Here is a 26641-nt window from a genome sequence, read left to right as displayed (position 1 = left end):
CAATGAAGCTATGATTAAGTGCACATAAGATTTGGAGTTTATATGTGAGTGCATGAAGCTAAAGAAGTTCATTGGTAAATCGAAACAATTTTTTATTGATTGTGTACTTGTACAATTAATGTAAAAGTTAATTGGATGTGATTTAAGGGTTAAAATTGAATTTTTGAGTACCATTTGTGTTGATATTTGATTGAAAGAGATCATTGAAAGAGGGAAATTGTTGAAGAAGACTATGTTTTTCAATCATTGTTTTGTCACTAATGTCAAACCTTCTATTTGCTGGTAAGACAACTACTTATAAGATTCAATTACTAACACTTACTTGATTGATGAAGAGGATTTGATCAGTAAGATGTAACAAAAACACCCAGAGGATAGGTTGAGTTATGATTATGTAATGAAGTACAAGGATCAGTTAAGATAGTGATGACATGATGTATTGATAATCTACTTAAGAGTACAAATGTTGGCTACACTAAGAAAGTTTAGAAGAACAAGTTACATAAAGTTTGTTTGCCAAGCTTGATCGAGTGGATAGTAGGTGCTGAGCAAAGTTAGTACAAGCCAAGTAGAAAATTAGTTGGAGCTGAGTAAAAGAAAAATTCTAGTGGATGTAAAGCAAGACAGTTGATGTTGAGTAAAGCTTTGTTGATGCCGAGCATCAGTAAACTTTAGTTGATACTGAGTGATTTCAAAATAGATCCCAAACAATGTAGTATGTGTTGATTATCAAAAGGTTGATAATGCCAAGCTACTGCATTATTTTAAAGATCAAAGATTCACTAAATTTGAGCTAACAAGTTTGTTTTCTTGAATTTTGTGAACCTAGAGGAAGATAAGGTTGATAATGCCAACCTGTTGCATTATTATAAAGATCAAAGATTCGTTGAATCTGAGTCGAAAACTTTATTTTCTTGAATTTTGTGAACTTGGAGGAAGATAAGGTTGATGAGTTGGTGGCATAGAATTTGAGATAAACTATTTTAAAGTGAATTCAAATGGATTCTAGGAGAAGTTTCTAGAAGAGATATGAGATGTGGGGTAGACACATTGTATCATACCTAATCCATCCAAACTCTAATTTGGATGATGGAAAATGAGCAGGAAAATATCCTAATTTCCTATTTATAGAAATGTCTAGTAATGAAGCAAAGTTGTCATGTGTGAGAACCTAAGGTAGAGAAGGAGTTAAGGGTTTTGCTTCATCAAGTGACCTAAGAGAAGAGTCTGCAATGACATGTTAAGCAAGAAGGCTTAAGGAGATGAATGCTTGAAGGATGAACAAGCTATTAGAGCAGCAAAGTATGAAGCCAAAGTAGAATTGAGGACTAAATAGAGATTTGTAATCTACAAGAGAATTTTTAAGTTTTATCAGATCAAAGCTCTACTGTTACTATCTCACAATTGTATCAGTCTAGGGTAAATCATTTGTAAATCCTTTAACTGGGTGGCATTCCAAGTGAATGACCTAAAGTTCTCTAACAAGGATCACTTCTAATAGGGTGATTGAAATCCCTTAACTGGGTCACATTTAACAATGTATATTGTAACCTTTGACAAGGTTGGCCTTTCACAGGGCATCACTTTAGAATAGTGAAAAATGAGTAGCATGTTATTGGTGGATTTTCCCAAATTGGGTTTCCACGTAAATCATTGTGTCAAGTGTGTTGATGAATCTATTATGTTTCATGCTTTACATTTTTACGAGTTGATTTGGTAGTAACCTACAAGTTTTAGTGATTGCACAATCTTATGGATGCATGCATAGATATGGATGTTTTATGGGTTCACTAAGCTGTGAAATTTTTTATTTATACATCTAGACCTTGGATAACTGATTCACCCCCCCTCTTAGTTATTCTAAAGTATTCCAACAATTTGATCGTGCAAGAATTCAAGGAGATATTTGGAGTGAATTAAAGGTGAAATTGAAGTGATTTAAGTAGTGAATTCAACAAGCCCTAGTTTCACAAATTTGAGGTATATATTGCTTGCACAATGATCATAATTTGGAGTTTGAATTTGAAACAAATGGAAACCCCAACTATATGTGATGTCAGTGAAAGACTTAGGCATAAAATTAAGAAACATCCCTATATTTCACTAGGAGATGACCAATTACAAGCATTCTCTCAAGTACCCAACAATGTATTACATATAGCGGATATATGTGTGTACATACACTGTAAATTTGAGAGTATATGTGATAATGATATTCATAATGACCTGGACTTAGTTTACAATAATGACCTATTATTCAAGCAAGGATTTGAGCATTTGAAAGATCTAAAAATCACTAGGCACATGTTTTACACTAAGTTTGGCAACCATGAGTGGACAAGGATTATCCTAAGCCAAATTCATGAGGATATGTTCTAGGTTGGTGACATACCTATCATGAAAGGAAATGACATGATTCATAGACTTATTGGATTAAGTAATGAAGGTAGCAACCCCATCAATGTTAAGAATGTTAAGAAGTTAGTTGAGACAAACTTGAAGATTTTATCATATGGTAGGAACATGAAACTGGATATGATCAAGGAGATTGATGTGAGATTGATAAGCAAGGTTATTGGATACAAAATGAATTATAGATCACGGTTAAAATTTGTACCTTCTAGATTCATCCATGTATCATACCTTATGATAATCAAGAAGGAGAAGGTAACACGTGTGAGATACTTAAGCAACAACTACTAGATAATACATAATCAAGAAGACTAAGAATGCAATGTTTAGATTTGAGTCATTGACCACACACCTGTTCTTCCAAGTTATACGAAAATTCCTAGGAATGCCAGATTATGAATGGAATACTAATAGATGCACTATGAATCTAATTACTCATTACTACATGAAGCATTTAGAAGACATAATGACTGAAGATATAACTAGAATGATGAAAAGTTCTCAAGCAGAGATGAAACAAAGATACAAAATCCCTCCATCCTTAGTAGAGAAGTACAAAGATGACATATGTTTCATGGTTGAAATTGATGTAACCCATATGGAAGTAGTAGAACTAAGGGTTAAGTTCATTGACACTATGGGTTATGAAATGTCTGAAGAATTAATATAAGGATGTGTGAAGATAATTCTTGAATCAAAGAGAGATGAGGAGTGTCCTAGATGGGGCACATATGAAGAAAATGTTAGAGAGGTAGATACTTAGCTCTACAATATGGAAATCAAGAAAAGAGTTGATAAGAAGATAGACACTATTATGAAGGAATCAAGCATGAGTAGAGTAGAAGTCAAGGAAGCCATGGGTATATCAGTGGAAATGAATGCTAGTGGAATATCTAAGATACCAATTGCTAAGCCTTTAGCAATTGGAGGTAAAGCAGAAGGAGTAATAATAGAAGGTTCATCATCACAACTACTAAGTGCACCTTATGTAGCAGTATCATAGGTACAACCTAAGTTTATTCCACTAGTTCAAAAGTAGCAAGAAGAAGATGTTAGCATTGTTAAAGTGTAGACATAGACCCCTCCTTGCACTAGAAGGTTTGTGAAGTTAACTAAAGTAAAAACATGAGAAAATTGAACATCCTAAGCATAAGAGAGTGAAGAAGATGGTTATTGGTCCAAAAAAGAAGAGGAAGAAACTTCTTACTTACATAGGCACTGAGAGGAGAAAAACATAGATTATTGAATAAGAATCAGAGGAATTTGAAGAAGGAGAGGTAAAGGTAAAAGAAATAGTAGAAACAATAAAGCCAAAAGCTCCTACTGGAAAGAGACCTTGGAAACCTAAGATAGAAACGATTAATTGTAGAATCATCAATGATAGAATTTATATTTAGTTGAAAACATATTATCATTTGTATACAAGAATTGATATAATTCAGTTGGAAAATGCAGTAGTTAGGCATATGAATTTTTCCAACAAAAGATTTGAAAATTTGTAGAAATAGATCCCAAAAGACCTTTATGAAATATTAATAAATAGAAATAAAAGGGTAGTTGAAGAGGACAAGAAGATAAGGAAATTGTATGAAATTAAAAGTGATGAGCTTCTTGCAATAATTATGAATAGCATTGATCCTTTACTGAGGAATAAGAGAAGAGAAATACTCATAATGGGAGACAATTATGAGAAGGATGATGAGGAGATTAAGGAATCTATTGTGAAAGTTATGACCTTAAGAAAGAGAAGGAAAACAAGGAGATAGGGGGAGAAATACCTATAGCAAAGAAATAGGAGACACTAGTAGTAGTTGGAAGAGATACAATGATGTCAAAGGCATCCACCACTCTACAAGTAACAATTAGTACTGACACTATGCAAATAGATAGTACAATAATTACTTTGGACACAAAAAAGGATCCATTTAAGTACTATGGACCCTCCATTGTTGAAAATTTGGTAGGATATACTAGTTCTAAGGATGAGGAAGAGGAAAAGAGGAAGACATAAGAGGAAAAGAAGATGAAAGGGGTAGAAAAGAAACAAAGAATAGACGAGAGGGAGAAAAGGGTAAAATAAAATAAGAAAGATGAAGAGGAAAAGAAGAAGATGAGAAGAAGGATGAAGAAGAGGAAGAGAAAAAAGAGGAACGGAAGCAATAAGAGAAGATTAGAAATAATTGGAGGATAATCATGCAGGAATCAACATTCTTGCCACAATTGAAATACACAGAGACTGTATTGACAGAGTCATATTTCAGCATGAGGCAGATATACTATTGCAAACCCTTATGAAATCTAAGTCCTCATTAGAATCAACATTGGAAAACTTATCTGGTGATGATGATGATTAGATTGGACTGATATCATCTCTAAGTAAATAGTTTGAAAAGAATAAAAAGGTAAAGAGCCTTCAAGAGACTTTAGAAGAGGTCTATGAGAAACTTCAAAGTGTTATGACCAACAAAACAATAAAGCTAGAGTTAAGGAGCTGATCAAGGCTTTTGATAATGAAGTTATTTAGTTATTAGAAGTAGTAGCATCACAAGCCCAAGTTAAGCATGATGCACAACTGTTTGATAGAGTGTGTAGGAATATCAAAAATGACTTAGCAACACTTGACTCTTGCATAAAAGAGTTGAGAAGATGTACAGTAGAAGGAAGGACACAATGCCTTTTCCTATAAGTTCATCAAAGATATAAATGAGGAGCTAAGTGAGAAGCAGGAGGAACTGTAGAACCTTGCAAATGAGCTTCAATAGCCTCAAAAGAAGATTGAAGACTTAGAGACAACTATTGCAAAGATTTATGATGATATAAGTCTAATTGAGCTAAAGAGAGAAAGAATCATCAAGAGGTTCTCATTATTGAGAGAACATTTGACACTGAAGGATAGAAATGTGTAGAAGTAGTTAGAAGAATTTCTTAAGGCTAAGACATCATTTGAGAAGTTTGTATATTCAGATCTAGATGCAGTAGAGGTAGTGTCTTATGGACTATGTGCTTTAATAAGTGTATCTGAGGTAGTCAAGGACACAAGGGAGAAATAATTTGAAAATCTAAAAGTGAGCTTTGTTGATTGCATTTCTAGAATATTAGCACGAAAGAAAAAGGTTACAAAATTTTGACATGTATATATTTTTTGACACCTTTTTCATTGATGTCAAAGGGGGAGTATATAAGGAAAATTGTATATACATTTAAAGATGAGTAGTATAAAAGACTGTGATAGAGGAAAGGATTATAATCTAAGGAGGAGTTATACTATAATTAGGAGATATGAGGAAAGATGGTATAATTAATAATGATACATAGTTTTTTTTTTGAAATTTTGTAATGGTCATGTAATAGATGTTACAAGTTTTGAAGATTTTATTTTGGGACTTAACCAATTTTTGCATATGTTGTCATAAATACCAAAGGGGGAGATTGTTGGAAGTTTTTCTAGGTAAAATAGATATGATGTTTTCATTTATGATAACATATAGGTCAGATCAAATCAAAAAATCTTGGAGATAATGTTTTAGAATGTAAACTTTGAAAATTGTCTAAGTGTCATAGAGTACATCTATCAACACATGAACCTTTTCGGTCAACGTAGTTCATAGATGCATTTCTAGCACATGTGTACTTACCTGGAGGAATGAAAACATGTAAGGATGATGTGTGCAAGAGTGTAACTTTGTACAGACTATACAAATATAGATATTTTGGTTTTACAATGACAATGTCAAGTAGACAAAACAAGGAAAATATATCTAATCCAGTATTGTGTGTTAAGGAATTATTTTATTCATCACAATAATTACTTAATTAATTAGGGACAACATCCTAGATGTTAGTCCTATGTTAGCAAGGTTAAATTTCTTATTTTGGCAAGTATGTGAAGGTATGAAGGCCTAAAATCCAAAAGTTAACAAAATATGGTATAAAGGAAAACATTTTGAATATATGATCATTAGTAAAGAAGTTTTTTGTATTTATCTTTTGTATTGAATAATTTCATTGTATAGTGCATGTTTGGGTAGTGGGCTCATCTTGCAAACATTTGAAAATTGTAACAACTCCTAAGAGGGTTGAGGCTTCTAACAAGGCCTAAGTCCTCTAACAAGGACTGAGACACTATACAAATGTAATAGACTTCTAACATGATCAATATCTTTCACAAGATACTTTTGATTAGTTGATCATTTTGTGGGTACCATCCCCACTAGGGTTTTACCTTGGCCAAGGCTTCCCTAGTTAATAGAATATGGTGTTATGAATTTCATTATTTTATGTTTGTATTTACTATTCATCATAATTAGTTTACTTTCATATGCAAGCTATAAGTTAATTAAAATCCAGTTTTGGGGAAGAAATTGTGAAATACTAATTCACACCTCCCCCCTCAGTATTTCCTCTTTCCAACATGATCAACCAAAGGAAATAGTAGATCCATGAGAAAGTGAAAAGGAAGGAAGTGATTCCCTTGTGCTCCAAGTATAGGAATACGAGAAGATTAAAAAAAAACTATTATGCTACTCACAAATCAAACCATGTATGACAATGAGCCCCTAGAAAGAAATCCAACAATGTTATATGGAATGGAGAAACATAATAGGTACTTAAATGTTATTTAAAAAATTGAAAGTAAAATGGAGCTCATTAGAAGGAGATATGTGAATAACCTCATTATTAATGAGTTGTTTGATCTTGTAATGTAAATTTTTCCAATTATTAGTAGAGTGATCATGATAATGGTGATACATGCAAAATAGAAGATTCATAAGCTTTTGACTATATTTCTTTCTGCACTTCGGCCTAGTAATTACTTTAGAATGAAGAAGCTTAGGTAAGATAAGTTCTTGATTAGTAGGAGAAGGCACATGAGGAGAGGATGTGGACAAAGAATGACATTCAATACTTTTGTTGTGCACATTTTGAATATAAATGGCAATGGTGTGGACAAAGTATTCATGCCCCCTATTGGCTAAGGGCATATGATTTTTATCACTAGATTTAATAGATTCATCATGAGTGGAAGTAGAAACAAAGTTGGTGAAGAGAGGAACTATGTGATTTCTCATGATTGAAAATAACTTAACTCTATATTCTTGAATAAAGGTTGGTGTGAAATCTAATGATCCCCAATCATCACATAGATGGGTACTTGAAGAAGGAGGATCATCATTAGACTCTTGATTTTGTTGTTCCTCAATAGTTAGACAACCATTTTATTTAGTATCCACATAAAGAGTGTACATGAAACAATTTTAGATAAACTTGACTTTTTTGATGAAGAGTTGAAGGAACAACAAGCTTAACGTGTAACCAAGGTCTACCCGAAAGAAAATTGTAATTGAGAGGTCCAAGAATAACATGAATATGAGTATTCAAAACAAGTGGACCTACTTTGATAGGTAAAGTGATGGTGCCTAAAGATTTCTTAGATATATTATCAAAGCCACGAATAAAATTATTATCAGGTTTGATATGTGAAATATCAACATTAATTTTTTTGAGCATATCCATACTACAAACATTAAGCCCATATCTATTATCAACTAGAGTTCGATGAATAAGATTACCATTGACTAGGATAGCTACTATAAGAGTGTCATAGTGATTTTGAATCTCTTTAGGAGGTAAATCATCATGAGTAAACACAATTTGAGGTGGGACTAATGTAATATTCATGCATTGTAAAATAAATTGATGTTATCTTGATTAGGAGATGCAGTTAGAAGAGTGGATAAATCTTTTTTCAAGGCTTTGTGACATGTAGGAGATGTTTGAAGAAGTTCCCAAAGAGAAATCTTGGTCAAGGTATTAGGTAACTATGATAACAAATCATAACGAAACCCAAGATTTTGAGAAAGATGGGGAAAATGGGGAAGAATAGGTTGAGAAGGTGGAAGAGAAGTAGTAGGCTAAGTATTATTCCTTGTACGATAGGTGTGAGACACAATATGATAATCCATAGAATCACTATGTTCCACTTTAAGAGTTATGGAAGGACAACCCTTAAGGGTGATGAGAGGCTTATTTTATGAAAGGTAACCCTTGAGACTGAAAATAGGTTCAACAACATTAATTTGATTAAGTAATGCTTGCTTCTCCATAGATATTGTAATGTCCCCTTTTTGGATCTCCTTATATTATACCCCTGGCAAGGCATTTATACTTTTAATTTCAGAGAACACAAAGAGATTGGATCTTAAAGTGATTGTCAAACCAACACAATAAGAAATATTTTTAAAAATTAAATTCATTTTAATGTTAGATACTTAATTTATCATTCAAGTGTAGGAGGAGAAACCATAATAGGGTACCATGTTACCTAGTCATGAGCCTCACTGTTCTCCCTTATTATTGTTATCTCTCTCCAATCATCATTTTTAAAATAGTACCTTTGTATGATGTACCCTAGGATATTCACTCCACCATAGGCCTTACCTAATACCCTTGGATGATGAAGCCCAATGCCCATCTTACCGCAGGCCTTACCTAGTACCTTTGAGTGGTGTCAGCCAGCCCATTCCACTGCAGGTGTTATCTTATCTTAGAGAATTATGATGTTATTAATTTAAAGTTTTATTCAACAATTATCCTAAGAGATTCCCTTATTTAAGAAACTAATATTAATTATCTTTATTGTATTAAATTCCATTTATCCCTTTATATTTAAATTTAATGTTCATTCTTGATGATGGTAGTACTCTATTACATAAAACATATTGCTAATCTTTATAATGCCTTATATGACTGGTGTCCATGTCACTGAGCACTACTGCAATGTCTTCAAGACTAATGTAGATTTTGATGAATGTCTTTGTACCACCTTGATATTGGTCCTATCACACCCTTCATCCACATCTTAATTGCAATTGGAATGTTTTATGCTTCTCTTCCTACCTCCCCTTAGTCCTTTCCAATTCCCCATAAATATCTTTGACTTGAGTGTGAGTGGACATGTCCTTTGAAGTGATCAATGGTAGGTTATAGATTATGTAATGACATGAATTTAATAAGTTGTGTTTTATTGATCTTATTAATATATAGTTTATTACATTTAGTTATATATATATTGGTTGGTTTTAGTTTTATATATATTTATTGAATTTGTGTATATAATTTAAAAAATATTTGTAATACAATTATAAGAGTTAAATGATCAATATATTTTGGATCATTATTAAATGATTTAAACAATTTATAATTACATTTTGGGCTAATTAAGGGGATATGACAGCCATACCCTCTCAAGATTGCTTGTCCTCAAGCAATTCCTCTAAGGTTTGTGTGATCCAATATTTGAGACCCTTCCCATGTTGCATCTTTTGGTTTTAATCCTTTCCATTTAATTAGATATTCTTCAATGGTTCTATTCCTTAGTCTTTTCTCTCGTATTTTGAGGATAGTCTTTGGTTCTAGGATTAATCTTCCTTCATCATCCATTGGTAGTAGTTCCAAGCATGGAGTAATAAGTTGCCCCAAAACCTTCTTCAATCGTGAAACATGGAATATGTTATGGATTTGACTATCTGAGGGAAGCTCTAATTCATAAGCTACTTCACCTATCTTCTTTATCACTTTATAGGGCCTATAGAATCAAGGTTTGAGTTTCTCAACTCCACTGGGTTTGATGGAAGTTTGTTTATATGGTTGTAGTCTTGAGAAGACCATATCCCCTATTTCAAATGTTTTTTCTATCCTCTTCTTATCAGCATAAATCTTCTATTGATTTTGTGCTTGATATAGGTTGTCCTTGAGTGAATTCATGATGTCTATATTTTCCTGTATGAAGTCTCTAGCACCTTGTACTTGACTTTCTATTTGGATGAAATCTCCAAAAGATGTTGCTTCATATTTGTATAGTGCTCGAAAGGGGGTCATCCCTATTGATATGATAGTTTGTATTATAACAATATTCTCCTAAGTGCAACCATTTAATCCATCCACTTTGTTGTCCTATAACATAGTTTCTTAGGTATCCTTCTAGCCATTTGTTAACAATTTATGTTTGACCATCAGTTTGTGGATGGTAACTAGTTCTAGGTGTAAGCTCTATCCTAGATAGTTTGAATATTTCTTTCCAAAATAATCTGAGGAATTTTGGATCTCGATCGTTGACAATGTTTCGAGGAAGTCCATGTAGTCTGAAGATTTCTTTAAAGAATATTTCTGCTAGTTGAGGGGCTTTAAAGTCTATTGATATGGCCATGAAGTATGCATACTTAATTAGGCGATCCACCACCACATAAATATTGTCTTTCCCTTGTATCTTCAGTAAGCTTGTAATAAAATCGATAGAAATACTTTCTTATTTTTGATTAGGTATCAACAATGGTTGGAGAAGTCCTACTAGATGTATGTGTTCTTCTTTATTTTTTTGACAAAATAGGCATTCATTAGTATATTTAAGAACTTCCATTTTGAGACCTTTCCATGTGAATCTTTCTCTTATTTTCTTATATGTTTTGAAGTATCATTGGTGTATAGAAATTGGGTTACCATAGTGGGTCTTCAAAATCTCTTTTTTAAATTTGGATCCTAAAGAAATGTACATTCTATTTTTATGATATCATCTTGAATCTAGTACCTCTCATCTTGTATTATTCCTTCTAATATATGGCTGGAAAATTGATCCTTTGCATATTCAAAAATCAATAGTGTCTTCCATTCTGTAGTTAGTGTTGTTATGGTACCCAGATGTGGTCGTCATGATAAAGCATCAACTACAACATTATTATTTCCTTTCATGTATTTGATGTCAAAATCATATGCTTGTAGTTTACTTACCCACTTTTGTTCTCTATCATTTAAATATTTCTAGCTCAAAAAGAGTTTGAGGCTATTGTGATCCATTTTTACAATGAATCTTCTAAAAATTAAATATTGTCTAAAATTTTCAAGGGCATGCATAATGGCTAGTATTTCTGTATCATATACTAAATATGGTCATTCTATGTCTTTCAACTTCCAGCTTTCAAATGCTATGGGGTGCTTATGTTGTGTTAATACTATGCCAATTCCTTCCCTTGAGGCATCACAATATAGTTCAAATGGTGAAGAAAAATTGGGTATAGCAAGAACTGGGAAAGAGCTCATAACTTCCTTAAGTTTTTCAAAGGTTTTCTGTGCTTCTTCATTCCATGAAAAAGCTCATTTCTTGGTGAGATCAGCGAGGGGAGTAGTTAGTTTGGAGAATCCCGTAACAAATCTTCTATAGTAGCTACATAATCCCAAAAATCCTATGAGCTGTGTTAATGTTTTTGGTTTTGACCAACTCTGAATTGCTCTAATTTTCTCTTCCTCTACTTTAACTCCTTGAGCACTAATCTTGTGTCCCAAATATAGAATTTCTTCCATGCCAATGTCACATTTTGAGAGTTTAGCATATAATGAAATTTTCTCTAAGATATTTAATACTTCATCAATATGTTGTAGATGATCTTCCCATGTTGTACTATAAATCAATATATCATGAAAAAAACCAACAAACACTTCCTTAGTTGTCCTCTGAAGATATGGTTCATACATGATTGGAAAGTAGCAGGAGCATTAGTTAGTTTGAAAGGTAGAACAAAGAATTTAAAGTGTCCATAATGGTATCTGAATGTTTTTTTTGGAATATCTTCCTCTCTTAGTCAAATTTGGTGATATCCTGATCTTAAGTCAATTTTTGAAAAGTAGCGAGCTCCATGGAGTTCATCAATAAGCTCATCGATCCTTGGAATTGGATATCTATTCTTAATTGTTTTCTTATTTAGAGCCTGATAGTCAATGCACATCCTCATTGTGCCATCTTTCTTCTTTGAGAGAACAACTAATGAAGCAAATGGGCTAGAGCTTGGTTGAATATGTCCCATCTCCAATAATTCTCTTATGATTTTCTCAATTTCTTCCTTATACTTGTGTGGATGGCAATAAGGAGTAGTAACAACAGGTTTTGTCCCTTCATCTAACTTGATGGAATGCTCAAATCCTCTTTTGGAAGGAAGACCAGGAGGGATTTCACTAAAGACCTTTTTATGCCTTTTGAATATGGGTTGTGTATCTATATGAATTGATTTTTGTTTCAGGGTTGATTATACAAGATTAAACATTGGGCAACCCATTCTGTCTGAGTGTTCTTTCCATTTTTTTTGATGATATTACCCTAGGGGATCCATCTGATATTCCATGCAAGGTGATTTTATTTCCTTTATCTAGGAAGAATATCTCCAATCTTGGGAGATCAAAGATAAAGCATCCCAAGGAATGTATCTAGGGTTTACCCAAGATGATGTCAGTATCTGTCATCTCTACAATATAGAATTTGTCTTTAACTGGATATTTTCCTAGGGTGATATTGAGCTGAGATATTTTCTTCTTACTAGGGGTCATAGATCCATCAACAAGTGTTACCTTGAACCCTTTGAAATCTTCTATCTCTAGGTTCAGTCTGGAAGCTAAACTTTGGTCAATGAAATTATGGGAAGCTCCACTATCCACCAATGTTGTTACTTTCTTCCCTTTTATTACTCCCTTGATTCTGAAGGGTTGATGTTTTGATGTCTTTGAGATATAGGCTAAAGTCCCACCATCCTCCTCATCTTCATCAATTTTTATCTTTTTACTAGGGTTTTCCTCATCTTTTAATTCATAGGACATTTCTTCCATGAACTTGACTTGGCTCATTTTCCCACATCTATGCCTTGGTTCCCATGCTTCCTTATAATAAAAACATAGTTTCTTCCTTATACGATCCTTTTGATTACATTTATGCCTGGTTGTCCAAGGGTCCTTGCATCTATAACATTTAGTTTGATCCTAATCCTTTCCCTTATTGCAAATATGTCCATGTTCCCATTTTTCCTTACATTTGAAGTATATATTTTTTCTCCTTAACTCTTCTCTGTCCCATTCAGGAATAAAGGTTCTTTTCTTCCCACTTTTATCATCTCTAAAGGAATGTCTAGGATAAACCTTTGATGTATTATTGGTTGGGGTGTGAAATTTTAGGGCCTTTTGTATTGCTTCTTCTAATTTGGTTGGTTCATGAGCACCTATTTCACTTTGATTGACTCTTTTAGCCCATCTATAAATAAATAATGTGATATTTTGGGTACCATAGCTACCAATCTTTCAAATTCTCTAGTGAATTCCAACACTGATCCTTCTTGTCTAATTTGGGTCAACTTTTTAAAGTACCATTCTGAGTCTATTTGATCATATTGTTTTATGATTTTTTGGGTGAACTCACCATAACTCTTAATTTATTTATGCTCTTGGTTGTTAAGTCCATGTTTCCACCAATCTTGTGCTATTCCTCTTAGATGAAGGACAACAAATTTAATAGCACCTTTTTGCATCAGAGGATTCGAGGAGAGATAAGTATCCAACATTTGTACCCATGAGTGTGCTATATTTCTTTCTAATCCATCAAATTTTGGGAGATTCACCTTATTTAACTCCTCTTTAAGACCCTTTTCTTGATGTGCAGGTCTTTTTTTAATTGAATTACTTCATCTGAGCATCACAATAGTCTTTAAAGGGTATTTCCCTTTGAAGTTCACAATCAATTTTAGAGTACTCATTTATAATGTCATTTGTATTATTTACTTCATTTAACCCATCCTCATCTTCTTGTTCTTCTCTAGGTAGAAAGGGGGCTCTCGTGGGTCTACATTCTGATTCTAGCATATGCAATTGATTATTATCATTGTTGGATTGGTGAGAATTTTTATCTCTCCAATTTTTGTTTATATCACAAATGGCTTCTAAGAGGAGTTGGTTTGTTTCACTTTGCTTGGTTATAGCTTGAGCATTTCTTTCAGTTTATTCCATGAGTGCTTGAGTAGTTTCGTTCATTTGTTCCATGAAGGCTTTCAATTCATTACTTATTTGATTGTTCATGTTGGTGGAATGTTTCCTTCCTTCCCTTTCTAATGCTCTCGGATCTCTTTGGTGTTTTCACATTAACTAATTTCCATAGGCTCACAAGAAAGATGCTTTGATACCACTTGTAATGTCCCCTTTTTAGATCTCCTTATATTAAACCCCTAGCAAGGTATTTATACTTTTAATTTTAGAGAACACAGAGATTTGATCTTAAATTGATTTTGTCAGACCAACACAATAAGAAATCTTTTTAAAAATATAATTCATTGTAATGTCAAATACTTAATTTATCATTCAAGTGTAGGAGGAGAAACCATAATAGGGTGCTATGTTACCCAATCATGGGCCTCATTGTTCTCCCTCATTTTTTTTATCTCTCTCCAATGATCATTTCCAAAATAGTGCCTTTGTATAACGTACCATGGGATATTCCCTCCACTGTAGGCCTTACCTAGTATCCTTGGATGATGGAGCCCAATGCCCATCTCACCTCAGGCCTTATCTAGTACCTTCGAGTGGTGTCACCTAGCCCATTCCACCATAGGCCTTATCTTATCTTGGATAATTATGATCTTATTAATTTAAAGTTTTATTCAACAATTATCCTATGATATTCCCTTATTTAAGAAATTAATATTAATTACCTTCGTTGTATTAAATTCCATTTATCCCTTTATATTTAAATTTGATATTCATTCTTGATGATGGTACTACTCTATTACATATAACATATTGCTAACCTTTATAATGCCTTATACAACTAACATCCACATCATCGAGCATTACTACAATGTCTTCAAAATTGATGCAGATTTCGATGAATGTCTTTGTACCACCTCAGTACCGATGCTGTCACATCCTTAATCCGTGTCTTAACTACAATTGGAATGTTTTATGGTGCTCTTCCTACATCCCCTTAGTCCTTTCCAATTCTCCATAAATATCATTGACTTGAGTGTGAGTGGATGTGTCCTTTGAAGTTATCAATGGTAGGTTATAGATTATGTAATGACATCAATTTAATAGGTTGTGTTTTATTGATCTTATTAATATATAGTTTGTTGCATTTAATTATATATTGATTATATATATTGGTTGGTTTTAGGTCTATATATATTTATTGGATTTATGTATATAATTGTTAAAGTATTTTGTAATACAATTATAAGAGTTAAATGATCAATATATTTTGGATTAATATTAAATGATTTAAACAATTTATAATTACAATTTGGGCCAATTAAGGGGATATGACAAAATCCTCAGAATAGGGATTATGTATGTGTCTTAATGAATCATATCTAGTAGGAGCATCAAATAAAGGGAAGGTTGCATTGATGAAAGTGTTTATAATGTTGTCCTCTTGCACCAAAATATCCCTAAAATGAAGCTACGTTTTAGAAGGAGAAATATCGATAATGTCATGTGGAAATGAGATAGAAGAGGTGTCATCCATGATATCATTATTTGTAAGTAATGTCCTTTCACGAGGAAGAGATTAGTCGATGTCATCATCAAATGGTTCATCCCAAAATAGGAGAATAATCATAGGGAAGAATAACTCTATCAAGGAAGCATACAATGGAAGAAAAAGGAGAGGGATTGAAAGAAGGTAGAAAATCATCCCTACTAAAAGTTTTCTCATAGATAAGGTCTATATTAGGAGGAATGTTAACATCAATCGCTAAATTTCCCTCACAAAGAGAAAGAGAACTAAGAGATAGGTTAAAATCATAATATTTATCGAATGGTTCCTTATAAGGTGATGTAAGACATGACAAAGCAACATCACATGCCCTAGATTTATTCTTTTTAAGGGAAACATATATTAAAGGAGGATGTTGTTTTATGGAAAAGGGGATAGAGGAATGGTGATCTACTAAATTAGCATAATGTATCACCAATTAAGGCTTGACACCAATGAAAACATAACAACCAATATGATTCTTTCACATACATTAATAGCATTATTTGTTGGGACTAATAGGAATGTCATATGTTTAACCAAGAGATGTTTATAGACATGAAAGGGATGTTTCCTATGGGTAGAAAATAGAGAAAGGTAAAGGAAAGAAGATGAAATATCATATAGTAAAAGAGTCATCCATGCAAGAAGAGATTTCTCCTAAAAGGCTTGTACCTAAGAAGAAGAGGATGGTATATGTGATGCTAGATCTCAAACCTATCAAGGAGAAGGTGTATAATAAGAAAAAGAGTACTGCCACTTCACCTTCAATAGTAGAGTCAATTCCTAAAGAAGATGAGGAGGTTCATCTTGATGATAATGTTCCTCTTATTAGAAGGGCTCAAGTTGGTAAGGCTACAAAATCACATTAGAGAAGAAAAAGTCAAACCCAAACTCCTCCAACTACTCAAGCTAAACCAATTCAAATTGAGGAGTCTATGGACCAATAGGAGGGATAAGCTTATGAGGATTTGATGTCTATTGTGTTTAACTTGATAGACTTTGATTTTATGCTAGAGAAGTAGGTGGGAGAAGAGGAAAATGTATTCAGGCAGACTTCTTTGGTAAGATGGAGACAAATTGAGGTAATAGAGGAAGGAGAGATAAGGGATGAAAAATCCATGGAGGATCTTAAGGGTGACGATTCTCAGAATATTTTGTCTTCTATAGAGATGCCCAAACCTCCTCCTAGGAAGTTGTAGGACTAGAAAATAGGAAGGAAAGCATAATAAGAGAAACCACAAACTCTAGAATATATGCAAACAATCCTAGTCTACCATTGAAGCCATTGAAACAAAGGTGCATAAATAAACATGGAAAACACCCCCTTCACATGATGCTCCAATGTTCTCATTTGTTATCCATAAATTTAATGTTGATTTAGCTCTAATTGACAAGATACAGTTACAATCGAAAGCAAAAGGATGATAGCAAGATGATATGATATTGAGAATACTTGGATGGTGGTTAGCCAAAATAAGTGCACAATGGCTCAATTTATAAGATTTTGAAGCCAAATGCAAGACATGGAAAGAAAGAATGCCAATTGGAAAGATTTCATAGTCATGTGTAAAACTTGGGAAATTGTGGCACAAAATAGAAAATTATGACAAAATATGACAAATTGTAAGAAATGCCAAATAAATGTGTAAGGAGAAATGGAAGAAGAAGGTGTAAGGATGGTGCATAGTAAGTGAAGAGAATGGAAGCTAAAAAGTAGGAATGTGTAAGAGTGGGAATTTTTAATTTTAAAAACTCATAATTCCCTCTAAAATGGAACTAGAAATTAGGAAATAGATAATTATGAAAATGGAAATTCAGAATTAGAATTAGGAAATTAAGAATTTCCATAATTCATGAAAATTGAGTCAATTAATTCACAAAGATTAATTAATTGAGAAAGGTTAGTAAAGAGGAAAAATTAATAGGGGGTGAAATTAAATGATTAAGACATAGTAATTTACTATGGGTTATCTAATCCTTATATGAGAAATTTATAGATTGATTGGCCAAGATGATGAAATAAATACATGAATTGACCCTTTTGAAGGATTGTGATAAAAATGTAGATCAAATGGGATGGCATTGGAAAGGATCAAGGACATGATTGAATTGATGAAATAAATGATGCTAGATGAATGAAAGAAATTGATGACTTGTCAAGGAAACATGACAAGAATTGATGACACGTGACATTTAACATTCTCTGCAAATGCCATAGGTTGATTGAAATTGATTGATAGAATTTATCATAATAACATCAATGACCTCGGTCAATGCTATTAAACTGACAAGAAAAGGATATGATTAGACACTGAAGGACTCAACGAATCTCAAGGATCAAATTGATAACAAATGATGACAAGGCACTAAGGGAAATGACAATGTCAAATATCAAATGCAAAAAATGAATTAATGAACACTGATAAGGCATGAGAAGATGTAACAATGCCTAAAAGGATTGATCATGATAAGATAATGACATTGAAACAATTTTGAATTAATTCTAAGATGATATGCATTTGATTCAAAGGGGTTATAAATGATAAAAAAATGTCAAAATATATTTGAAGAAAGTTGATAAATAATTCAAAATGATGATCAAGTTGGCCAAAAGATTGGAGTTAGTCAATTGAGAAATTAAGACAAGTTAGGATGAGAAGGTTATGAAAGAATAAGCATGAATTATATTTGAGTTCTACATTTTGCTCCTCTTTAATATAATGTGATTATGAATGTTTTAGATTACGGTAAAAGAAGGTTTTGAAGGGGCCCCAAAACCATTTAACAACAAGAGAAAAGATATAGCAATAGTACCCACTAGGAAAAATAGTCCTGAAACCTACTGAAAAACAACATCAAAATCAAGTTTTACAGGGACCTGAAACCACAAACATAGTCCAATTAAAGTACCCAGGTTTTACAAGGACCTAGAACCTCAAATATAGTTTAGAGTGAAAACTAGTAAACAAGACCAAAAACAAGAACCATTTACTACGACCAACAAATAGGACCAGAACATGAACAAAACCAAAGAACAATACCCAAAGTTGCTATTGCATCTCCATAATCATCTTGATAGCCTCCTTAACAATCAAAGCAATATCTTGGATGGAGTTAGTAGTCGAAGCAATAGTAGCTTTTAGGGCTATCTTCCTTGAGCTTTTCCTTGTTCTCTTGCTTAGACCCTTGGAAGATATAATTTGTTCATTAGCTCTTTTGCCAAGGCTTGCAGTGGCAGCACAGATACTAGATGTAACTCGTTCCATCTTTGTTCCACTTTCCTTGATAAGAATTATGAGATTTTTCTCATAGTCTTTAAGTTTAATTGGGATATCTCCCATTTGCACCTCCAATTGGCTGATTTTGGCACGATTAGTATCCTAGTTGTGTTGTAGAGTTTCCACTTTCTTCTTCAGCCCCATCAATTCATTATAAATCCATGAATCAACTTGTAGAATGGAGTCAAATTTGAGCTTGGTAGAATGTAGGAAGGAAAGCTTGGTTTCCCTCTACGAAGAGTCACTGGTGTCTTCTATAATCTCATGAGGAGGGGAACTAAGCTTGTCGATATGTTCCTCCCTTTCCATCTGTTCCTCCTCCCTAGTCTCAACAGGGTCCTGATTGTGAACAAGGTCCTCCTTATCTTGTCCCTCTATCTCCATAGCAGGTGAAGCAGGCTTAACCATATGATCCTCTTTTCTCATATCAATAGGATTCTCAACTAATTTTTCTTTTTCTTTATCACCTCCACTAGAAACAGTCTAAATACCCTCATTATCAGAGTTACTCTATTCTGAGTTTCCTTCACTTATGTCTTTCTCATTCCTTTTCTCATTTTTTCCTTTGGTCTCCAGATACCCTTCCAAATTGGAACTTAAATCCCCAACATTTGTACCTTCCTCTTCCTCAGGGATATCATTCTTAGGGCTTTCAGTATTCTCAGACTCAAAATCCTCTTCCACAATTTGTTTTTGAGAATCAAAGAGTTTAAGTTTAAGAACCTTCTCTTTTTCTTTAACATTGTCCTCCTTCTTACTCTTTTTAGAGTGAGAACCCTTATGTTCGTCAATAGAAGGAGTGGAGGCTATGGATTTATTTTTATAGTAACCCTCTATGAGAAGTATCAGACCTTTGTGCAAAATAAGATGAGACTCCTTGTTCCTATGAGCATGCAAACTTTGAAGCAAAGAAAACCATAGATAGAAAGGGAAAGAAAGTCTATCCTTATGCCTGAAATGGTTGAGAAAAATAATAAAATTTATGGACTCTTTTATTTCTACCATCAAGGATGAAATACTCACGAATACATCATATCACATGTTGCCAAATTTCTTTTATTTGTTCCACATCAAAGAAATCTCCATTCTTTTCCAGTTGTTTCTCCTCAACATCCGTCTTCAAGTTTTTTTTGTAGGTAGCATTAGAGGTACTAGTTTGTTTGGTGAACTTAATACCAACCATGGGGAGCCCTGTGATCTCAGCTATGAAGTCCTTGACTCCATGAAGAGTGACCTTGTCATCAGACCAATTTTTTTAAAAAGGCAGTCATGACATGAGGTTTACAACCATGTAGATGCTCCAGGTAACTGATCACCTTACCTTTCTATAAAATCTTCCAAACATCCTTCTGAGTCTTCCAATCATCACAATTTTTAGGTTCTTGCTTCTGCGGTTCACCCACCATTTGCAAAGAACAGAAAGAGTTTAAAACCAGAAACAACCAAATGCAGAGAGCAAATAGGTTAAAATGAAACCAGGTTTCTGTCACTTCAAATGAAGTTCACTTTTTTGATGATACGTGCAAAAGCCACATTACATTCACATGAATGTACTTCCTTGGGGAAAGTAATCTAATAGCCATAAGGTCACTCCATAAAATATTTAAATTTCTAATCTTGGCAAATCTTTCCCGCTTTTGAATGGATTATGAATGTTTTGTCAAGGGATAAGAAAAGATAAAAGATCAATGGCCCAGTGAATTGATAGAAGGGAGTTAGGGTGCCCCCTCAAAAATTGGGCAAGAAATTGACTCAAGGACAATTTTTCAAAAAGAGAAAAAAATATGAGAATAATTGACAAAAGAAATATTAGTAGGAAGAGAAATTGAGACTAAGAAGAGTTAGTAAATAAAGAATATTTCTTTCATAAGTACACTTTATGTCATGAGAGCTTTATTTTGATATGGCAAATAGAATGCAGTGCATCGTGGTATAGAGAGCCAGAGTAATAATGCAATCCTTTTGTATAAACAAACATAATGTAGAAAGAGAATGACCTTATATATCTTGAGACATGGAGTCGTGCCCCAAACTATCAAAGAGACATTAAACAAAAAAACTAGACAAAAATGATCATGAACCATCCTAACCACTCTCATAAATAAGTTTATATCGTCGAGTAGCATAGGAATACAATCAAAAGAAAACAAGGAAAAAATAAAAATACTTGCTAAATAGTATGAACCAAAAACCATTCTAATTTGTTATTATTTGTTTTATTTAGTGTTGTTTGGGATTTCAAAGTGTGTTTGACTGATATTTTGACAAGGTGATTGTTGAATGTGTTGTAATTAGGGTGATTGTTGGTTCAAGTAGTAATGTGTGGACGTCGTCAAAGTATGATTTCATTGAAGCACAATATTTAAGTCTGTGTCTGTATGTCTGAGTGTTTAACAAAATAAGTGATTATGTACAAGGTTTATTGCAAGTTTTCAAGAGATTTTGTAATGTTTTAGGTTTTTGAAAATATTTGATTTTTTAGTGTTGTAGTTTTTCAAGACTTCTTATTGATTTTTAGTGTTATTTTAGGACACTTTATGATTTTTATGGATTTTTTTAGTTCTCTATTTTGTATTGATTTTTAGGGATTTTTTTAGGTTCGTATATGAGTTTTTAGGTGTTTTCAAGATTGTGTTTGTTTTTTTTGTTTTTTTTACTTCATTCAGAATCATATGTATTTTTTTTGTATTTTTTTCAGGATCATTAGTGATTTTTTTTGGATTTTTTCACGATCATATGTGATTTTTTGAGAATTTTTTTAGGGTCATATGTGATTTTTTTTGGATTTTTTTCAAGATCATATTTCTTTTTTAATTTTTTTTTTGTTTAGGGTCTTAAGGTATGTACATGATGTCAGCTCCAATATGATAAGAATGATGAGGTGAGTGGAATAACTATGTTCAAGGATTTTCCTCAAACTCAAACTCGAGGTCATGGAATTTGCAGGTAAATGCCCCCAAACAAGATGCAAACTATATACAAAGGCCAAAGACAAGGTATGTAGAGACTAGTGATGCATAATGAAATAACATGAGATATCAACTAGTTCATAGACCATGATCAAGGACTAAGAATGTCTCACAATATAAAGGATGTGATCAGATAATTAAGGGCGAAAACTAAATAGAATCTCGATAGAAGGAGCAATGACTTGCTATGTGTGGCCCTTATTTTTCATGTTTTCACCATGATACTTCCCAAAGCACCAGTTTGCCAAGTTTTCACTATTGGACAAAAAAAAAAACTCTTTATACATTGTTTTTTCATACCAAGACACTTGTTTTCCTGGTCTTCATCCAAACATCTATTTTTCATGACTTTTTTTCAAAAAAAAAAAATTCGTAGATTTGCATTCAGATTGAGCCCATGGCATAATTTTGGACTCTTATTCTCTAGGAATTGACATTTTTCATGTTTCACTAGAGGGTTTTGAGAGTCAAACTTGCAACTATGGTCTCGTGCTTCTTAATTGGGCTCCTCAAATATGGATCCTTTCTCAGCCATCTACTAGAGGGTTTTCATGAATGCTTGGCCTCTTTTGGATAAGCAAGGTCATATTGGAGAAGCAACTTAAGGTAGCCATAGCTTTTGAGATGAACAAGAAGGGATATGTGAGGAGATAAGTGGAGAGAGTAGTGAGGGCATTGGTACAAGGAAGGGAGGGAAGAAAATGAAAGAGTTGAAGTGCAAGGTAGAGCTCTCTATTAGAGAAGGAGGGAGCACAATGAAGGCCATAGCCCATGTAACCCAGATTTATTAGCCTCCACTTAAAATGTGAATTAATGATGCATATTATAGTTGGTTAAAAAATTAAAATTTTCAAAAATCAAGATATGGTATCTTAGTACCAAGAGATCATGTAATTTCCCTCAAAACTTTAGTACCATGTCTATTTTGTCAGTAAGTACTATATATCTGAAACAAATCATTAATACTAGCATCAAGCCTCTACCGAAATAATGCATAGTCAGAGAGTCTTCTCATATTTGCATACTCAATCACATGAATTTTCTCATATACATTGTAATGTTGACAATTTTCAACGATTTACATATTTTTAAAATTTAATCTTTAGAACAAAGTTTCATTGTATTTTTCTAATTAACATAAAAGTATCAAAGAATAATTAATTAGAAACTAAGCCAAGATTTTCCCAATAGCGAAATACCTATGCAAACTACGCATAGCATCTTGATTTGACCTCCAAATTCAAGTCTGAACACAAAGCATTGTAATTGCAGTTGCATTTAGTTGTAATCATTTTTTTATGAAAATTTCTTTTATGCATATCTATGTTTCTATTTCATTGCATACATACATATAAGGGTACTTTCTTTCCTAAAATCACTTATATGGAATTAATCTTTGGGTTTGAAATTTAAGCTCATCTAAAAAAGTAATGATATGGTTTAACTAATTTCATATCTGTGATGTGATTTTCATTAGAGTATAAAATTGACATGTAAATTATACAATAGAATTCTCAAAGTAATATTATAGGATACAAATAGCTAAATAGCACAGAAAGCTTTTAGACTATGTAGTAGAACTTTCAAAGTAATATCATAGATATAGACTATATATGTAGTGCCTCTCGTGTTTGCAGTTTGTACCTTGTCTATTTTGATTCGAGAGATACCTGATACTATTATTTTGTACCTTATGTTGACCCGAGGGTCAGATGTTATCTTGGATTCAGTACCATAGATGCTTTACTGCTATGTTGTTCAGTTTATCATTTTGCATGTTTATGCTATTTTGAGGTGATAGTAGACCTATGATGATATCTGGTTATGTGGCTTATTGGAAATATTTGTTGATTATCTCATGAGATGAATTTTATGCTATGGTTATTTACTTCATTCTTCTATCTTTATGCTTTTTGTGAATGTGAGTGATGTAAATGGATTAAATAGGTATTTTAATACATGTTGCTTCGGCTATGATATTATATGCAATTGCACTTGATCATGTATTTTAGTGTGCAAGAATTATAGCCCTAGCAGTGGCCTATGGAGTTAGTGATTCAGCTATTCATATTTTGCCAATGTCATCCTTGTATGGTTGACATATCCTTATTTTAATTGTTTAAATTAAAACCTTTCAGCGATTAGTAAATCCAAAATCATCTGCATTATGTGATTAGACCAGTGAGCGTGTCTGTACATTTAGAAGTTCGCATTTGTCGTGAAAGTGTTAAGTGATTTTCTATGTTTTTGGGTTTTAAATCTTTTCGGATTTAATTTCTGGTAGCTTTGCCTTAGGTAAATTTCCATTATGGATGATAACCTATTTTTGTTTGGGTCAATTCAGAGTTTAACTACTCTAGCTAGTTATTTTCCATAATCGACTATTCACTCAAAATGAATAAATATTGGAAAAGTGAATTCATTATTCACTTCTCACATTTTGGAAAATGGTATTTGGAGAGCAAATTTGGAAATCCTCTTCTAAAGGATTATTGTTTTGTTCGATGTGGGAGCTATAAGTGTGGGATCTTTGCGAGGTTGGTCTCGCTGGATTTAGCTCAAGAAGTTCTTGCTTTGCCATCAGTTTCAGCAGTTTCAACAAATTATTTATTTTATTCTACGGGTTTCAGTTTCAGTCCCTTTTGCTATCAGGTAGGGCCTTCCCGTTTTAATGTTTTTGCTCCATTTATGTTTTCGTTTCTTGTAGCAATATGTTAGGAGGTTGAGAACTAGTGTTTCCCTCCATTTCTATTTGCTAGTTCTACTCGGTTGGTCGAGTATAAACGTTTTCCCTATTTTTGGGATGGGGGTTTGAGATTTTGAGCCGTTATGGTGGCCATTTTTGCATACGGTGTCCGATTTCATTTATTTTTGGATTTTTAGGGTTTTTGAACCCAAAGGCCAAATGGGTTTTAATTTTGGAATTTTTCCAAAATTTGAGATTTTTACCTCGTTTTGCATGCTACCCTATTTTCTCAAGTTTTCTTGGCACTATGTGGTTCATGGATCTAGATGATTTGTTTGAATATCAGTCAGACCACTTTTGCATATTTTATTGCATTGGGATGCGTGATGTATCCGTCCTCTCAATTCTATTTTCAGTTGAGGGACTTGTTGCTTCGTGTTCTCTTCCTGTCCTTTTGTTATGATCTTCATGATGGTGGTGTGCCACACACGAGTACGTGCACATACATTGTCGGATGACTTGCAAGTCCCAACCTTCTGTAGTACTTTTGGAAGTTATGATCACTGGGGTTGGGTTGGGAATTTGCATGCCTACGGGCACTCATCGTTGGATGAGCATGGTAGGGTAGGGTAGCATATGAAGGGGGCTTCTATCTTGCAGCTCGACGATCATGGTGTCATGGGTTGGCACAAGAAGCTTTAAATAAGTGATAACTAAATGAAATATTGGGTGGTAATAAAACTTAAGATAATAAAATGTGTGAGCACCCGATTAAGTTCAAGGACACAATGTGTGAGCACCCGTATTAGTTCGAGGACACACAATCTGAGCTTGGGCTTTTCGATTTCGAGGAACTCTCCATGATGTCAGCCCCTTCATAGTAGCCCATTGAGATGTCTGACCAGGACCTATAGTTATGTATTGTCTATGTCTTGGATTCAGTCATCATACTACTTGGCATGTGTGTTAGCCATGGATGTTGTTTTGTGTGTTTGTGGTTGGATCATTATCTCCATCAGCATGGCAGGTGTGGACCTATGGGTACCACGTAGTTGGGAGGTGTAGCTACCTTCACCACTACTAGAGACTGGTGTACAAAGACCATCTTTTATCCTAGTGTGATCGTTGCTGGATGTGGTCACTTGGTATTTCGGTTCATGAAGTATGCTTTCTCATGATTTATGCTTTCCTTGGGATGTTGTTTATCATGTTTAGATGATGTTAGTTTTTTAATGCATTCCTTACTATGATGATTAGCATGTGGTAGGTGATGTTATCTACTTATAAGATTATCTTATGCTTTACTACTAGCATGTTAGATTTCCTTTGCTTATATTGTAGCATGTTTAATAGTGATGTCCCTATCATGACAGCATCGATGATCTGATCGGTGGCTTGGGATGTTATGCGCGGGGGATGGCTAGGGCCCACGATGGTCTTATGATGCCATTGACAGTTGGGAGGAACTACGTACTTAGTGGTTATTTTGCTCATTGTGATGTTAATTAAGTTTAATTGCGATGTTGCTTTCAATCCTTTGTGATGTTTTCCCCTTTCCATACTTTCCCTTCATTATTTTTTAGATGGTTAGATTTCAGCTTTTCGTCTTTTAATTATTCATTAATAGTTCAAGTGTTCTTGCCTCGAGATGTGGATCTGGTACTCTCTAATGTGGAGGTTTTATACTCTATTTTCCCCTTTTTGTGTTCTCTTTTGGTGTTCTTGTGTTTCTTTGCGTGACACTTTATCAGCATGGTGCGACATAAAATGTATCGCACGCCCATAGAAACTGAGTCTTGCGACATTGGAAAGTATCACATGCCTCTTGGAGAAATGTTGTGTGATACTGGAAAGTATGGCACCCCCGTTGGAAAAATGTCGTACAATGCCCTGAAAGTATCGCACACTTTTGAGAAAAGTATCGCTCAAACTCTGAAAGTGTCACACTCCTTTGTAAGAA

General features: G+C 33.6%; 1 protein-coding gene across 1 annotated transcript in view; it reads left to right on the top strand.

The window, feature by feature from the left end:
• Positions 1 to 26371, top strand: part of LOC149529600 (uncharacterized) — a 168152-nt gene extending 141781 nt beyond the window's left edge. Inside the window, exon 6 of the mRNA XM_089810429.1 lies at positions 26055 to 26371. The gene's annotated coding sequence lies outside the window, so the exon portion shown is untranslated. The remainder of the gene's footprint in view (positions 1 to 26054) is intronic.
• Positions 26372 to 26641: the final 270 nt, after the last annotated feature.

Source organism: Cupressus sempervirens, chromosome 11 (genome assembly GCF_028749045.1).
Source record: "Cupressus sempervirens isolate cs-2001-9-10 chromosome 11, ASM2874904v1, whole genome shotgun sequence".
NCBI lineage: Eukaryota > Viridiplantae > Streptophyta > Pinopsida > Cupressales > Cupressaceae > Cupressus > Cupressus sempervirens.
This window is presented reverse-complemented; position numbering and strand designations above follow the sequence as displayed.